At 45.9% G+C, this 18,850-nt stretch overlaps 1 protein-coding gene across 3 annotated transcripts in view; it reads left to right on the forward strand.

Annotated features, from left to right (window-relative positions):
* The window catches only part of NGF (nerve growth factor), a 50,581-nt gene that overhangs the window by 25,252 nt on the left and 6,479 nt on the right, over nt 1-18,850 (forward strand). For 2 of the 3 annotated variants that reach the window (XM_073809225.1, XM_073809221.1), the window contains exon 2: nt 16,990-17,113. The gene's annotated coding sequence lies outside the window, so the exon portion shown is untranslated. Of the gene's footprint in view, nt 1-467; nt 2,797-16,989; nt 17,114-18,850 lie in introns of those variants that run through there. The other variant, XM_004318079.4, reaches the window with a different exon arrangement.

An 18,850-nucleotide genomic window follows, 5' to 3' on the forward strand; every position in this document is an offset into this window, starting at 1 on the left:
AGAAATGTCTCCAGATGTTTCCAAATATCTCCTGGGGTGGGGTTTGGGGGTCACAATCACCCTTGCTTGAGAACCACTGACTACAAAAGAACCCCTGGTGATTAAAGTCAGTGCCAGACTTTTTTTTTTTTTTTTCATTTTGTGGATTATCTATTAGTATGTGCCCAGAGCATGGAAATCAATGCTTACTGTGCTTTAGAACTAGATAATTCCTTTTTTCTAGCCTGTGTGGCCTGGGACAAATTACCTAACCTCTCAGAGTCTCAGTTCCCTTGTCTGTCTGGGACGTGCAAGTGAGCCACACACTAATAAGCCTCTAGTGTTATTCCTGGAGAGGGGCAGGCATGTGTTCAATGTTCGTGCTACCCTCCTCCCAACCTTCCTACCCCTCTTCCCCCCAGCCCCCTTCCCCCAAGCCTGGGGTGAACACAACCAAATAATATGCCCTACAAATAGCTTGGTGGTTTCTTTACAATTTTTTCCTTCCATAGAACAGGTAATCAGGAGCTGCCATTAAAACCAAACCTTATGTGAGCTTTGGGGGAACAGAACCGCCTAAGTCCACAATAGATGAAGGAGAATCCGAGTTCCCAACTATTTGCATATGTATCCAAGAACTTCCAAGCATAGACAGCGTGTCCACAGACATAGAAACCATCCATCAGTTTCTTATTCTGTGTTCAATGCAGTACAACTGTAGCTTGAGTAAACAAAGAGGCTGCTCACAGACTGAGCATGTCCCCCACCTGCAGCCACCCAAAGTCAAAAAATAAACCTGGTGGCTTAGTCAGCAACACCGACTGCTCCTCTGCAGAATGCAGAAGCCCAGGCTCAGCACCTTGAGGGGAACATGAACACAGAAACAAATCTGGTATCACCTGAAACCTGAAGGGTTTACAGAAAGAACATAAGGAAAGGTTTATGGACCTTATTTTCATTATAAAGGCATCATAATGACATTATGAACCATTTGGAAAATGGGGGAGAAGGGAAGGAGATACCCAAAGTTCTAACACTCAGTACAACTGTTTTCATTTTAGATATTTACTTCCAGGCCTGGTTCCTGTGCGTGTGTGATTTCCCTTGGCTGCAATGATCTCATACATGGTCTTCCCTAACCCGTCCCCCCACTGCCATTCCACACTAGATTATAAGCATTTATCCTTGTTCTTACTGCCTTCACAGTTTTCATATTTAATGACTACACAGAAGTTCTAGAAAAAGATTTTCTGCCGAGTAACTAATGAACTATCCCACTATTGAAGAACCTTGGCTTCTGATTTTGCAATTATAAATAATTGAGGGAAAAAAAGCCATGAGTATAGCTCTTTCCTTCTTAGGATTATTTTTGTGGGATAAAATCTCAAAAGTGGGATTAATAGGTGAAATCTATGGACATTTCTACAGTTTTAAATATACAATTGTCAAACTTTTAAAATATGTTATTCTGATTGTAAAAGCTCTTTGTGGCTCATTGCAAAATATTTAGAAAATACAGAAAAGTATAAAGAATAAAACATGGGACTTCCCTGGTGGTCCAGTGGTTAAAACACCGTGCTTCCATTGCAGGGGGGCACGGGTTCGATCCCTGGTCCGGGAACTAAGATCCCCCATGCCACAAAAAAGAATAAAACACACTCACCCATAATCCTTTAACTTGACTACTGCTAACATTTGCTGTATTTCCCTTCAGTCTTTTTTCCCTGTGTTCATCTTTAATATCTGCATCTATCTAAAATTTGTTTTATTTTAATATTATCCACCTGCTGTTAAAGACTATCTACCTGTCCTCCAGCAGGGCTGTGTTCTAAAGTCAATGTATAAGAGAGCAGTGAAGTGTAGCCAAATTTACCTTCAAAAACCCCTTAGGAAGTCTCCATGCTGAAGTATAACAATGGCTCTCAATAAGTTTAACCAGCTGGTTTTTCCTCCAGTATGGGAACAGACTGCTCTTTCTTCAGTGGAGCACCGGATGTAGCTGGCTTGCAAAGAGGCCATATTGTTTAAAACAGACGAATCTTTCAGACCAAATCTGCCCAGGCTCACAGAAGGAGAGGTGGATGGGAACTGACACTGATGGAACAATTGTATCCCCACCTCCTGTGCTGGTTTGGTGGGATTACAGAAAGACTCACTCTCACTATTCACATGGTTATTCATTTTCTCTCTTTCTCTCCTTTCCTTCCTTCCTTCTTCCCTCCTTTTCTCCATCCCTCCTTTTATTTGTTCTAATTGCTGATAATTTACACAAGCTTAATACTCTTATAATGAGAGGCTATTACATTTATTCAGCCTGAATTGAACATGGCTCGTGACAGGGAATTCTACCTCAGCTGGCAGCCGTTTCCCTTTGCTGGATATCGTTGGCAACCTAGTGTTGAGGTAGGACCCGCTTCTCTTCCATTTCTGTGCTTTCGTCCCAGTTGTGTCTCCTGGAACGATGGAGGGCATCTCTTCTCCCCTCCCTGTGGAAGCTTTCCTGAATTTGTGACATCGTACTTCAACCATTTTTATTATGGGGTGGTTTCCAGATGCCCCACCCTCCTGGTTTGCCTTTAACGTTTGCCTCACTGAGAAGAGAAGGATCGTGGGTCTTGGGCAGAGCCCGTGGTTTCCCTCAGCTCCTTCACTGACTGGCTGAGCAGCAGTAAACAGGGGAATGGCAGTGCCACAAACGGAGTGGCGGAAGCACACCTCCAAGACAGCCTCTCTGCAGCTCCAGCCCCAGCAGCTTGCATCTCAGATTTGTGGATGACACCTGGTGAAGCAGCGATGCGAGTCCAATGTGAAATCCAAGTACATCATCATTTATCTGTGTTTGTATTTGGTTAGGGGTTTTATTAATGACAGAGGATTTTTTTTTTTTTTTTTGCGGTACGCGGGCCTGTCACTGTTGTGGCCTCTCCCGTTGCGGAGCACAGGCTCCGGACGCGCAGGCTCAGCGGCCATGGCTCACGGGCCCAGCCGCTCCGCGGCACGTGGGATCTTTCCAGACCGGGGCACGAACCCGTGTCCCCTGCATCGGCAGGCGGACTCTCAACCACTGCGCCACCAGGGAAGCCCAATGACAGAGGATTTGATTAAACAAAGTTTACACTATAACCAAGTCCAGCTGGATCTGTGCATCAGTGGGAAGCCCCAATTCCCCTGATGTTGTCCTTTAGTCCTTTTCACTCACAGTTTATCTTCCAAGGCATTTTCTCTGACTCTGATAGTTGTGAGGTCACTCAATCACATTTATTTTAAGGGCCGGTCTGGCACACCCAGCATGGCGGCTCTGTGATGAAGGACTTCTGTGTTGAAGTCGCTGTGTACCCTAGGTTATGGCCTTACCCTAACCTACGGAGCAAGATCTCTGTGTCGTTCTGCCAAGACAATGCTACCATTGGGTTTGGGCTCAAATTTGGAATTTTTCCAGCAAAAATCATATTCTGATAGACTGTTAATTGAAACATCATCAGAATTATCTTGTACGGTCACCAGAAGACAGATCGGTGAAATCTGGGTTCTTCCGGGGGAGTTGCTAATTATAAATGGCTCTGATTACCTTTTGCTTGGGCTATTTCTCCAGGGAAATCTAGGAATCACGTCTCACCGGCACAGGCTGAAGCGTGTGTTTGTGACTTGTGCGGGGATTTCTTCCCTCTCGCTGGAGCTGAGGCCAAGGCCATCTTCAAAGTCTTCTCTCAATCTGTGTGTCTTTCTTCCATTTCCTTCTTCCTCTGGTTCCCCTCTCCTTGCTTTGCCCTTTGGGTCCCCCCCTTCAACTTCTTTCACTTTGCCCACTGCCCTCCGTCATTTTCTTGCCCTCTCTCTCCTCTCTTTTACTGCCCTTGTACTTCCCCCCACTCTCCTCCTCTCTCAAGTGCTTCTTACTATAGTTCCATCTTTCTCATTCCCTGTCTTCAGTTTCCCTCTATGATGACATCAGATTTCCTAAGGGCAGGGCGAACCCCAGCTCACTGAGTTTGTCCCAGTGCCTGCAGGCATTGGGCTGGTCTGATTCCATCTGTTCAGAACTCATTCATTCATGCCACAAACACTCTTCAAGCTCCAAGCTGATGGGAAACGAGAAAGGCGTTTCTCCCTGTCCCTGACCTGGACCCAGCCCCAGGCTGGCCCCTAACTGAAAGCTGCAGATCCTGCACCAGAGCCAGGGCCATCCTCAGTGCCAGCATTACTCAGATCCCCCATGGTGCCCAGTGGGGACGGGGCCAAGCTGCATAATTCATGGCCAATGTCTGCCCTTCTGGTGTGTCTGCCAAAGTGTCGCTGTCAGCCTGTAGGTGACAGCTATTGCTCACTGGTGAAGAGCCTTCTTATGATTTGCACTCTTCCTGCTCACGCTTATTCTTGAGAAGTTAGAAGACAGCAATCCTGTCTCTTTCAAAGAGAGTTTCTGAAGGCTGTAGGCTGGTGGGCTAAAGAAGCTGCCAGATTTTCACCCCAGAGCTTAAAATAAAAACCATTAATCTGCTGCACACAGAGAAGCATGATTCCTAATATTAAACCATTTACTCAGTTCAATGTAATTCAATGTGGCAAATCAGAAGGAAGTGCTTCTCTTCCGCCTAGCGTCCTATCTGTTTTTCATAGCATGAGATTCTCAGTCTTCTTGGAAAAGACCATTTCATTTACTAACAGTGAAAACAACCGTGTCTTCCTTAAAAAAAACAAAACAAACCAACATACACACACACACTCGCACACACAAACCACTGGTGGTAGCTCACTCAACCTCGTCTCTGCCTTTGATTCACTCCTATTATATATATATGAAGTACCCACTGCTGAGAGCCTGGAGCCTGGATGGACAGTTGAACACTGATTGGGTAATTCACACAGTTCTGGGAAATAAAGTCAACAATCCACAAACTGAATCCACTTCTGGATGCTCCTCCACCAAGGACCCTTGACATTCAGTCTCTCTTTATTTCTGTTCAGAGTTGACTGTTTTCCCCCATCCCTCAAACCAAAGTTATAGCTTGGTAATTTCTTGTTTTAGAAAGTGACAAACAGAGCAGGCAGAGAAAACACTGTATATTTTGGACTAAAAAATGAAATCATTAGGGTAAGTTTCTATTCCTGGTGACTGGAAGTTTTACCCTGGTTCTGATTAAGCACAACAAAGATATTATATGTGATGTTTTCCTGTAAACGTATGAGATGGTTTTCTATGGCATGTCCATGAATGGAAATATTTAACAGACTCCACTTGGCCCCATCAGTCTCTGGCTTGGTCTTCACACCCAAAAAGCCAACCAGCAGAGAATCACAACCCAGCTCAGAGTGAGTAGTGCCTGTCTTGCTGTGTTTTTTTGTTTTTCGGTTTTTTCACAGTCTCACAATTAAGAGTAAATCTTATCCAGAAAATGTATGAGAGTACATGGAATAGACACATTCCCATGTCTATAAATTGCTCAGTAAGAAACGACTGCACATTCTAAGCATCTATCTTCTGTACCTACATTACTGTCAGAATAGTGGGTCCAACCAGAATCTGTTCCTTGGTGGTTAGAGTATTTCAGCGAGGAGGGCATTTCAGTGACTGTGGGCTCCCTCAGGTTGTAAACAAGGAGAGTCTCATGACAGAGAAGTGGAGAAGTCAAGGTATTCTATAGATAGGAGATCACCATTCGATTTTTTTTTTTTTTTTTTTTTTTTTTTTTGCGGTACGCAGGCCTCTCACTGTTGTGGCCACTCCTGTTGCAGAGCACAGGCTCCGGACGCGCAGGCCCAGTGGCCATGGCTCACGGGCCCAGCCGCTCCGCGGCATGTGGGATCTTCCCGGACCGGGGCACGAACCCGTGTCCCCTGCATTGGCAGGCGGACTCCACCGTTCGATTTTTAAAAGCAATTAGGTAAATTCAAGAATAGAAAATATGCAGGATCCCACCTATACGTTATCCATATCACAGAAGCAGAAATCGGCCATCAGTACAAAGCCCAGAGGACAAAGCTGTCGCTCCTTTGAACAGTCAGATTTGTGAGCAGTCTGGAGAACAGTGACGAGGAGTGACCACAGAGCAGCCCTGTGCTCTTGTCCTTCACACATCCACTAAGCACTTGTACTTCCCCACTTCACGCGGAGGGCAAGTTTCCTTATCTGCAAACTGGGGATAATACTGATCTCAGAAGATTTTTAATAAGTATTTAAAAAGATAATCTCTAGAAAGCCCTTAGTAGAGTATCTGGCACGTAATACCCAATAATTGTTATTTATTATTAGTGGTCGTAATTGTATTCACTTCTAACCCATGGTTTATGCTAGTGAAGTACTTATCATATTTTAATGCATCGTATTACACCACATTTAATTTTACACCTAAAATACAGGTAATTCCATCCTTATTGATGCCTCTCAGGCAGCCTAAGGGGGCTCTTCGGGGGACTTCTATCCCACCCCCAACCTTTTGCCCTACAAGCCTAAACTCAAACTTCCAGTGTCTGAACAAGTGGATAAGGAAGAAGCACCCCAGGGAGCTAACCTTCTCCTGGGACACTGGCGGCCCTTCTCTGGCTGGCACAGAGGGGCCAGTAGGGAGCCACACTCGGGCTGGCCTTTAACTCCCAGGGAACTCCCCTCTTTCAAGTGGGAGCCAATCACTGCATGGAGTCCCACTAGTCTGAGGAGTACCTCCTGGAAGCTGAGGGGAGGGCTCTGGGAGAGCTTTCCCTCCTGCAGGGGCCTAAACACAAAGTCAGATTGTCTTCAGGTTATGAACAAATAGAAAAGCTCAAAGGTGGTCGGCAACAGTGGTGCACTGATCCTCAAACAATGCACAGGCAAATGGAAGAACCGGCCTCATTTTGGAGGACGAGGTACCTAGTTCCTTCTTTACCTTTTGAAGTATATGTGTGTTTATATATAACGTCCTTGAATAGTCATAGATACTCCTGTTTTGAGATAATTTTATCAAATCTAAACTAGATAATGTCATCTATATTACTGGAAAAACAAAGTTAACAACAATAACAAAACTCAGGAAAGAGAAAGAAAAAAATACAACTTCCAGAATGGGTGCTGGAAAACAGTATGATGGAATACACAGACGGAAAGCAGGAATATTGATTTCTAGACCCAGCTCTATTCACCACTCAGTTGAGTTATATGGAACATAAACAATTCACTTAACTACTTGGAAGAGACTAAATGACCCCCAGTCTTGACCCTCTTCTGGCTCAGCCTAAGAGGAGGCCTTGAGGAACACTGGTCAGACTTCCCTGCCTGACTCCAAAAAGTTCTTTAATCCTTTAGTAGTGGTGGTGGTGGTGATGCTGGTGATGGTAGTAATGGTGATGGTGGTACTGATAGTGGGGGTGTGGTAATGGTGATGGTAAAATGGTGGAAGTGGTGATGCTGGTGGTGGTGATGGGTGATGATAGGATAGAGGAGGTTGTGGTGGTCGTGGCGATGCAGGCAGCCAAGGCGGTGGAAATGACAGTCATGGTGGTGGAGATAGTGGTGGTGGTGGTGACGGTTGAACATAATGCTGCCATGCTCTATGGCTGTGCATAAGAGACTTGTATAAATGCTGTGATAGATTCGAGAAGTAGGCAGAGGGCGGTGGGGCACTTAGGTACTAGGACTTCATGAGCACAAGTGCACAGAGCATCTGGTGCTGGTCTCTGCCTGTAACTACAACATGTGCATTTCGAGGTGCTTCCTCTCTTGGGGACAATGTAAGAAAAACAGAGATGCTTAGGCAGACATATACTGTTCTACTGGCTGTAAATTTGGGGGGGGGGCGGTTGTTGAAAGGTTTTTGCTTGTTTTATGCTTTATTTTTAAGTTTTTATTTATTTTTAGTTTTTATCCTTAAAAATGTTTCAGTCTGTATTTTGGGAATAGAGAAATCAGGTCTGCTGAAAGAAAGAAAAGTAGAAGTAATTAAAAAAAAAAAAGCTGGGGCTGCAAGTCCTGGACACAGACGGGTGGACACAATGCAGGCAAAGAGGAAAGCCCTGCATACACAAAGTGCACCAAATCCGGTTCAGGCAGGGCTTAAAAGGCACCGAGGCCGGGCACGTTCACACAGGAGGGGTAGGTGCCCTGGGACAGAAGGTGAGGGCCAGAGCTGGGCCCAGAGAGAGCTGGGGCAGCCATTCAAGCACCCGCCTTCCTGGGGACAAAGGGTGACACTCTAGACCAGATATGGCGGGATGAGCCCCTGGAAGGCCTTGGAAGGGCAGCTGTGTTTCACAGACAGAGGCCTGGAGCCAGGAACTCGGCTGATTCACAAAGAAAGGAGTGAAATGCTAACAAATGGTTTTCATTATCATCGTGCAGCCTCCACCCTCATTCCCTATGTGTGTGCTCTGCTTTTTTCTTTCTTTGCTTCATCTTTTCATGGGTTGTAACTAAACAATGAGGTGATTGCCATCCCAGTGGATTGCACAACATAACCAGTGGCTGGACTCGAGCACAGCTTTCTCCGAAGAAATTCTGAACTAGAAAAATAAGCAAGCTGGAAATAAGGAGTTTGTTCTGCCCAACACCTGTGTGCTTTTTAGTGCTTGTCATGAAGTCGGAATGAGGGGCTGCTGAGAGCTAAGACACTTGGTTCCTCAGCGGTGCACCTGTCGGCCCAGCAACGGGGCATTCTCCTTCTTAAATAAAACACCACAGCGCCAACATGAAAGGGGGGCTTACCCAGTTATCCAGGAATATAAATTGGGACCACTTGTTATTTACCAATATCGTATGAAATAATGATTTACTTTGAATAAACTGGTGCAGCTGTGGGAAGAGTTTTCAATTCTGTTCAATAAACATTCATTAAGGGCCTAACCTCTGAGACTGCCCCATGGAGAGAAAAACACCCAAGACCTCCAAAAGTTAACGAGCCAGCAGATACCTAAATCTGTCCCAAATCCCTGGCTAACTGAGCATAAATTTGACCATGAAGATACCTCCGTGTTTTATTCTCCTTGTGATCCACTTTCCCTGTGAGGCAGCAATCACCCTAAGCAAAGATGCTATTAACTGTACAGGGCCTGGCAAGTTTTAGTCATAGCTGGAGTAGCTTCCTGCCCCTGACTACGACAAGGCTGAAGAAAATGGATCATTTCAAAAACAAATGTCTTAGTTCGTTACTCAGCATCTTTGTCAGCAAATGACTGCAGATAATCATCCTGCAGCTGCCGACTGACTGTGTTCCACACTTGCTCAGACGGGGCCACTGAGCATGTGCCTGGCCAGCCATTCCAAAATGACTGGAATACAGACAACAACTGTAACACAAACAGGATTTCTTCCTGCCAGAGACAGCCAGACCAGGGCATGGGATGGACAGGAGGCATTGCCTTCTGTTCTGCACCAAGCCTGCCAGTAACCCACTGCCTGATTATAGCTGAATGTCTTTAACGGTATTGATAAGAATAGCTAACATTTATGTATCACCAGCTAGGTGCCAGCCACTGGGCTAAATGCTTATTCTGTTTAAGCCTCTCAACAACTCAAGGTAGAAGGTATAATTATTCTGACCTTTGAGAGGAGACACTGAGGCACAGAGAGGTTAAGTCACTTGCTAAAGGTCACACAGCTGATAAGTGGTGGGGCTAAAATGCAACCAGCCCCAGGCCTCAGGGCCTTGTTTGACGTGGCCATCAAGGGAAGTGCAGAGTCACTAGTGACCCTTTCTTTACAGCTCTAACAGCCTATAATTCTGTAAAATAACAACTGAGATTCTAAAATAAATAGTTTTTATTTCTTTGAATCTTAAACATCTAAACTTACCTCTTGAGTGGCTGAGTGTCTGGTTTCTTTCTCTGTGTGTGCGGGGTGGGTGGGGGGTGATGGAGCGGGGAAAACTGTCTGTCTTCATCTTTGGAATTTCTAACTACCCACAATGTTCTGGGTCCCTGGAGACGATGCACTCTGTGGGTTCCTTGTTAGCTCTGGAGTAAATTTCCCCAGTGCAGGGTTTTGCTCTTGTTCATGATGTCACGGTCAAATAAAGCCTAAAAGAAGAAACACTAGAAGTTTGAGAATGTTCTGAAATATAATTGTATGAGAATCAAGTGACTTTAGGAGGACAGCAGGTTTTCATCTCCTCTGACCTTTCCTCCTGGGGTAATGAAGGAGCTAGATGAAACTCTTTAAAGTGAGCTTTAAAATGCCCATCAAATAGCCCCTCATTACAGTTAACCAGTCCTCTGACATTCTGACATTCCCCATCAGGTGTATATGACCTGTGTAGTAGGCACCCACTTGGGGCTAGGATAGTTAAAGGCATACACAGGAAGTAGCTAAAACAGCCCAAAGACCCCTGACAAACACACACAGGGAAATAAATTCTTCATTTCCAGCTCTTATCTAGGTAATCCTCCGGTTACCTAGAATTCACATGTGCTGCATGCCTGGGCAAAGCTGGGCCAAGTTATCTCTTTCATACTTTGAGTCATTTTCTGGGTGTGAAGTCAGCAGACAAGCCAGGAAATGTCAGCACGGAAGAGTGAGGGAGTTGTCACTCCAGGGGGGGTGTGGAGTAGGATGGCATCTGACGTGCCCTTGGGACTCGGTGTCCCCAGGATGTGTTTGGTGCTGGCTACCTGTGAGCCATGTTTCCTTTGATGCAGGGTGGTTGGGTTGCAGCAGTTTTTGCAGTAAGATTGAAGTCCAGCTGCTCAAACAGAAATGGCCTCATCTCATGGACACTTTGAGTAAGGGTGACCTTTTGCTAGGATCTTTACATTCAAGCCCCACAGCTTGTCCCTTATCCCTCTTTAATGGAAGGATGAACTGCCTGCATTTTAAAAGCCCTAGAACACTGTGTATCTGTTTAGCCAGGACTTTTCCCGGGTCTTTTTCAGGGCTATGGATCTTTAGCTTGTCTTAATTTCTGAAGTTACATCTGAATTGCATTACAGACTTATGTGTTGTAATATTGCGTGACCTGTTGCTTGGGAAACGTACCATACACTGAGAGGAAAAGGCGAGCTCAAGAAGAGCTGAGGACATTGAACCCTATAAAGCAAATGGAATAAAGAGCTTGGATCTGAGTTAGCATTCACTGGCAATGTTTTGTTTCCATTCATGTATTCTGTCCCAGGTGGGCATCTCGGTCTACAGTGGGCTGGGGGCCTCAGTAGGCGCTGGTATCGTTGGATGTAAACTTTGATTCCAACCAACCTGAGAGTCCCCCTTTCCCTCAATACCTCTTAGTCCCAAGTATTAGAACAACAGTCAGGAAAGGCCCAATGCAGAACTGAAATGGATCTTTTTCTTGTGGTTTAAGGATCAGCCAGTTGGAAATGAGGAGATGTTTTCTTAGGGTTGCAGAAGGGTTTGAAACTATTGGATTGTTTTTGGCACTCAAACGTAGATTATAGATATATCATTAGTATTACTAAGCTGATGGGCTACACTACAAGGACTGTTATTTACTAGCATATTCTTGCAAAAATGTACTGCCCACAACTCTACAATGGAAGGCTGCTGTGTGTTTAGATGCCTTATCTTCTACCACATTCGTGTCATTGTAATTACCCACGTTACAAAAACCTCTCCGTGGTATTGGCATTGCACAGCTCATGCATCCACAGCTCATGAATCCAGTCGGGTAAATACCATGCAGATTGTGGCCTGCCACACACCCCAGAAGGCCACGCACGTTTGTAGCAAATGCTCTTTGATTCTGAAGCTCAGGGTCAACACCATGATGACTTCTTCCTTGAGCTGCCTCTCTGGGAAATGCTAGGAAGAGTTTGTAATTTATCTGGGCATCTCCAAAAGAGCCACAGGACCATTTCTCTTTTAGAGAAAAGTGGCAAGGCACTTTAGAGTTGTCAGCATTGAAACTTTCAAAAAGAATAGTGGTTTTGCTGAACCTTAATGTCTTCCTAAGTCCTTATTGCCAGAGGCTATTTTCCTATTAGATGTGCCAAAACAACTAAACAGTTAAAACACATCAAATGATCTCAAAATGGCCCAAACTGAATTTTTCCCCCCAAAAAAAGCTCCTAGTCAGCAGACCCCACAGTCATATTCCATACGAGAAAACGTCTGGTTAGGCTAAAAATGAGGAAAACAGACTTTCAATGTAAAAGATTTCAAATTTTCTTTGTGTATAGGCTCAGAGAAAGAACTAACAGAGGGGAGAATTAAGGGGAACAGTTACAGCAGTGAAAACCACAGCGACAGCACCAAAAGTTATTATTATGCCCTCAGCAACATGTTCTTAATGCCCAGCCTTTCTAGTGAGTTTTCCCAGCCCACAGAACTCCAGCAGGTGGAATCTAGGAGGAAAGAGGCTGCAGTTCACTCCAGCTGCTCTAGCGTTTTTGATGTGGTGTAAACTGCTCTTGGGACTAGCCGTTGTGTCCCAGCACCTGCGAGGAATGAGAGGTCCAAGAAGTCTTTTTGGTCAAGCATCCCCCAGTTTTTGGTACTAAAACTGTCAGCAAATAATCATTGGACTTAATAATAAGCTAACCATAGCTCCAACACCAAAGAACATTTTAAGTGGCATGCCAGGAGTAAAAAGAAAACTTTCCAACTCACAAATGTCAATTATATCTAGACAATTGCCGGGGGTGGGGAGGTGGGAAGGGGAGACAGGGGCAATATCCCCCTGAGAGTCTGCAAGCTATATTCTCACACCTTCTTGTTGCCTATGATGTGACCATACCTGCACTTTATATTTTCTGAGATATATTAATTTCTTGATAATTCTTCTTAATTGCTAGCTCATCAAAGCCAGTGTCAAGTTTCCCATTCCTCCTGTACAGCTGTGATTCTCAGCCCTGGCTTTTGCCTGGGGTCACCTTGGGAGCTTTACAAAACAGTTTGTATTCTGAAATTGACCAAAAGATCATTGAAACCATATGAAAGTGAAGGGGAGGCTGAGACAAGTGTCAACAGAGAGGGCCATTCAAACACGCTTAACCTCAGGGGGTCTTCAGAAGATGCCTTAGCTCTAGCTGACTCAAGTCTGGTTGCTCAGGGGTTCTGGGGCGTGGTCTAGACATAATGTGGATGGTGAAATGGAAAGTTATAGTCAAGCAGGCACCCCACAGCAGTAGGCTGACTCTGGGTTATCACTCTCTCTCAGCCCTGGATCCCTCACCCAAGGGAGAGGTTGCAATTGGAAGGGGACCAGAATGGGACCCTCCAAAACAGTGATTCTCAAATTTGGATGTGCGTAAGAATCACCTGCAGAGATTAAAACTCAGATTGCTGGGTTTCACTCAGCATTGCTAGGCCTATGGTAGAGCCTAAGAATTCGCATTTCTAACAAGTTCCAAGATATTGCCAGTACTATGGTAGACCTCACTTTGAGAAATACTGCTTTAAAGCCTGAGACCCAGGACAGGCCAGCATTATCCTGGTCTAGAAGGGGTACACCAGATTTCAATAGCATTCTTTCGTGCCCTGTAAGAAGGAACAGAACACTGTCCTGAGATTTATTTCCATGCTTTTATAAAAGTGTGAAAACTGTCTAAGTGATTTTACCACCTGAGTTTAAGAATAGATAACACATTTGGGTTGTTTGTTCCTAATATCTTTGCATTAGAAATTGGTAATATTTAAATCGGATTTAATTTCAGAGCCCCCAACCTCCACTAGCATAAGACTAAAATCAATGACAACAATATCTATGAAAATCACTTAGTGTTTCAGGATTCTGGGCCGGAAATTGCTCTCTCCAGTAGTAAACTACCGGTACCTACACTGAACAAGAGAAGGCCAAAGACACAGGATCTCAAGTATAGCAATCAGGCATCTAGATGTGGTTGGCAGGAGACCCTGGCGTGCAAAAGTGGCTTGGCCCAGAGGTTGCAGATATATGGCCAGGGAACCCTTTGTGGTCGGTCTAGAGCTGATCCTCCAAGAAGGCAGGTCTGCCTAGGAGTTGTGGAATGTTTGATTTAGATCGACATTCTCTCTCCTTCTAATCAGCTGGATTGGAGGCCATCCTGCCTTACAGTGGAATATATAGAATATTTTCAAAGAGAGTCACTCCTACTTCCCTGATTGTCCCAAAGATTAAAGTGTAGGCCTTTTGTGTCACATAGGAAGGTACAGTCAGCAGATAGGTCACAGCAGTGAGCTCTGCAAGCTCCTAAGTACCTGCTACTGTATAAGGCCCATCACATACCTTTCTCACCCTCCCCCAAGACTCCCTCTTAAGCCATGTTGGACTTCTGGGGCTCTGTGATGCCTTTCCCTTTTTCCCTGATGCTCTCCTATTCATCCTTAAGAACCCTGCTCAAATGTTCCTTCCTCTATGAACATATGTCTCTGGCTAATCTGGCCAAATAAAACAAACTCCTCCCTCCACTATGTTTTCCATATCATGTCAGATATCTATCATACTTAACATATTGTGCTTTAAATGCTGTTCATGTGTTTGCTTTCCTTACCTCTAGCTTACTTGCTCTTGGAAGTTGAGCTGTGTCTCTTTCTTCTTTGCTTCCCTAGCACTTAGCACAGTGGCTGGTGCAGCGCCTCCAAGTTTAGTGTTTAATTAATGAAATAAATAAATTCCAGTGTTTGGACAGGCAGGAAAGCATTCCTTAAGCACTCAGTAAGGATGCAGGCTGGAAACACTAATGCCCATAGAATCACAGGCGATCAGAGCTGGAGGAGACCTTAGCTATCATCCCTGCTGGTTCCTCATTCTACGGAGAAGCCTCAGAGATGTTTAAAGATACTTGGCAACTTACCCACAAATGAGAGCAAAATGGGCCAGGACACAGCTCTGTAGATTCCAATCTGGTGATCAGTCGGGTTTGTCCAAACACCCAGCTGAAGGGTTTGTGGACCAGATCCTCTTCCCATGAGTGATGCAACAAGACCCTAGAATACTCACCTCTTGCTGTGGGGAACCTGCTATCCTCCCTCTCCTGTGCTCAATCCAACCCTGAGGGAGCCTGAAAATGGTCTTTGCTACGGAATCTAACTTTTTTTAGGGTGTTTGAGTAAGTGTTCATCTCTAGGCCTGAACCACAGTTGAGTACGTGTAGGTTTTTCTGGTACTTCTAGAGGAAAAATGATATTCTGAGTAAAGTGGGTCAGAAAGAGGAATAGTAACATCTCAGTCCTTAATTTCATAACTTCTAACAGCAGGAAAACCACCCAAGGCCCTTTCTACTTCCTTGTCCTCCAGCTCCTCTGTGTGATCAGGGACTTGGGGGCCATGGTGGCTTCACTGACATTTGCTTCCATAGCACAAGATGAGAGGGGGTGTTGCAGGAAGATGGGGGGTGGGGGTAGCCCCCCACTGGGAAGAGGCATGATGGGAAAAGGGGTTTGGGAGTTGAAAAGACAATCTAGACAGGAAGGATAAAGATGTCATTCTACAACCTTTTTGGTGGGAGAGCTACCCCACCCTATGACAAGTTCTGCAATAGACATAACCATTCATTCATTCATTCATTCACAAAAAATGTCACGTAACCCTCTAGCTTAAAGCCTTCCACTCCCTTCCCACTGCCCATAGGGTAAAACCATAGTTCCTCCCTACATCTTTCTACCTCTCCAACTCATTTCTTTGGTCTCTTCCCTACATGCTCAGCATCTTTGACTTGTTTCTACCCCAGAGCCTTTGCACTTGCTGTTCCTTCTGCCTGGAATGCTCTCTCCCCCATTCCTTCTCATCCTTCAGATATCAACTTGAAGGCCACTTCCTCGGAGAACTCTCCACTGAGCACCCTGTCTACAATGGCCCCTCACTACACCCTGCTATCACCCTCTATCCTCATACCCTGCTTACCTGCAGGGCATGTAAAGAATCTGAAGATGTTTATTCACACAAGACTATAAACTCCACAAAAGCAGAGACCTTGTTGATCTTATTCACTGCTGGGTCCCTAGCACCTAGGAGAGTACTTGGCACATAGCAGAAATACGTGCTCAGGAAATGTTGTTGAATGAATGAATGGAACACCTACATACACGAGGTTTATAGAAGTAAAAGAACAGACACCTACCATTGCTTCTAGGAACTACAACCTAAAATTGAATAGAACTTTTGCATCAGCTCATTGCATCAGCTCCCTAGCTTCTGATTCGTAAAATGTGACTTTCCTAAAATCTGAACTCTGAGATTGGCATCCTAGTTCTGTAACAGCTCTCTGTTATCTATCAAGTGGTCAGGTTGCCTTCTTTGCCACCATGACTTGTTCTAGATTCTCATCAAAACACCAACATGTTCTCAATCATCAGGACTTTTTCTTCTGAGTAATTTACCTTAGTTATGCTGGTCCAGAGTTGGGTCTACTGTATCTGCGGGTATAATGTACAGAATAATTCCATTTCAATCCTGGATTAGGGGACTGCTAGAGCAGGACTCTGATGTGGGACTAGAAGCACCGACACTGCGTGTAAGATCAGCCATAGACTGTGTCCAGGCAGAAACCAAGAGCTCTGGCACAAGAGTGAGAGGCAGGTGCTGCCGCAGGTCTGTGCAAGTTCAGGCCCCTGGCAATTTTGGTAGCTGAGCTCTGTCTTCTCCTTTGGTCCTGATGCTGGTAAAGTCCCAACACTCAAGAAAACAGGGTTTGGGACATCCCTGGTGGCGCAGTGGTTAAGAATCCACCTGCCAATGCAGGGGACATGGATTCGAGCCCTGGCCCGGGAAGATCCCACATGCCACGGAGCAACTAAGCCCATGCGCCACAACTACTAAGCCTGTGCTCTAGAGCCCACGAGCCACAACTACTGAGCCCACGTGCCACAACTACTGAGCTTGCGTGCCTAGAGCCCGTGCTCCGCAACAAGAGAAGCCACCGCAGTAAGAAGCCCATGCACCACAACAAAGAGTAGCCCCCACTTGCCACAACTAGAGAAAGCCCGCGCGCAGCAACAAAGACCCAATGCAACCAAAATAAGTAAATTAATTAATTAATTTAAAAAATAAAGAAAGAAAGAAAACAGGGTTTGTTGTGTTGGCCCCTCCCTCCCCTCCTGCTTGGGACACAGCTACCCGTCCACTAGAGAACGTAGTGAAGAGCCGATCTAATGCCAGCTCTCTCCTTCCACAGAGTCCTGGCCCGGGGTCGTGCAGTCCAAGGGGCTGGATGGCATGCTGGACCCAAGCTCAGCTCAGCGTCTGGGCCCAATAACAGCTTTTCCGAAGGAGCAGCTTTCTGTCCTGGCCACACTGAGGTAAGCACCCGAGAGGCATCTGTCTCACCGAGGTTCCTAGCTCTAGAGCTGCCAGGACAACTGGAAATGAGCCCCAGGCTGAGGATGGGGCATCAGTGCCAGCTGTTAATCAGCAGGGACCCGGGTGGCTCCTAGTGACCCAGCACATGTGGCCCTCCTAGCTCATCTGGAGAGGACGTCGCCCATGCTCTCAGGCTGGCCCCATAGCTTCCAAGGACATGGTAAGAGTCTGAGCCACACACCTCTGAAGGCACAGACACAGGGTCTCAAATAGACGGTGCCAGTCAGACCCTCCACACAGCTCCTGGTCTGTCTGAGCAGGTGATCTTATGAGATTGAAGGTCCCTGATCACTCTTCATGCCCTTGGCCGTGGAGCGGAGGGTGGGGAGAGCTCCAGGTCTGAAGACAGGGGTGAGTTCCACTTCCACCAGGCTTCTACCTGTGGTCAAGTTATTTACTATTACTGTCTCTGTTTCCTCCTCCTTAAAATGGGAAGAATAAGACCCACCTGCTAGGTTTGTTGTGATGGGTAATGAGACAATTAAATTGATCGTGATGTAATTATGATCTCTCCGCATTCATTTTAAGATGTGTCTCTAAGAATTCAGACCAGTAGATTCTGTTTCCATTCCATCCTGGAGTAGAGAATAAATCCACAGGTGCCTGCACCTGCTAGTGCTTTCTGGCTGCATATTTCTATCGTGGGCATTTTAAGTGCTTTTGGATCAAGTCTGAATGATGTCTAGAAACCCGATAAATAAGATATAAAACAATGAAATGTCCAACTATTCCCTGGAATCTGGATTTATGGCTTCAGGACGGTAAAACTCACAACCTGTTGAACAGAATTTTCATTTTGATGCTGGAGGTTGAGTAAACGCAGCCCAGGACCCATCAATTACAGTCCGCGTGTGGCCTCAGGCCTCTTGCCTCTAGAGCAGCTGAGGCTGAGCAATGCCAAACGCCCACGTGCAGAGCCGGCCACTCACTAGCTGCATAACCCCAGGTCGCTGAGCCTCTCCAAGGCCCATTTCTCTCCTCTCTAAGGTTCAAGGATTGGACTCGATGAGTGGTTCTCAAAATGTGGTGTCCAAACCAGCAGCATCAGTATCACCTGGGAACTTGTGGGAAATGCAGATTTTCGGGCCCTACCCCAGACCTACTGAATCAGAAACTCTGGGGGTGGGCTCGGCAGCCTGTGGTTTAACAAGTCCTCCAGGTGACTCTAATGCACTGAACCTCTGGCCTTGATCAACTCTGACGTCCCTTCCAGTTCACGCTTCCCCATAATAAATTCCGCTTGGGAGATGCTTGCAGAGGAGCTGGAGTTTATTCTGTCAGTGCCTTTCTGCGCTGCTGCCTCAGGGATTTCTCCCTGGGAAGCTCACTCCATGCAGGCCCCAACACCCAACTGAGTCCCAGGCTGAAGACAGCAGCCAGTTTACGTTGCAAGTGGAGGCCAAGTGTAAAACAAGAAACGATTCCTGACCCGCACTCGTAATGTGGCGAGTGAGATGGAGGAGGAGGCTGGATTTCCTCAGCCACGAGGATTTCCTCTTCTACTAACGCTTAGTGACCCTGGTTCGCTGATCTAATCTCTAGCCTGAGAATCACTAACAGCTCACTCTCAACACTCCTCCCGCGAAGGCAGGAATTCTCTCTCTCCCTCTACAATGCACCTCCAAAGGCACGGTCGCCGGGCCCCCCAGCGCCATCAGCTGTCCTGGCCACAGAGG

This window comes from Tursiops truncatus, chromosome 1, assembly GCF_011762595.2.
Source record: "Tursiops truncatus isolate mTurTru1 chromosome 1, mTurTru1.mat.Y, whole genome shotgun sequence".
Lineage (NCBI taxonomy): Eukaryota > Metazoa > Chordata > Mammalia > Artiodactyla > Delphinidae > Tursiops > Tursiops truncatus.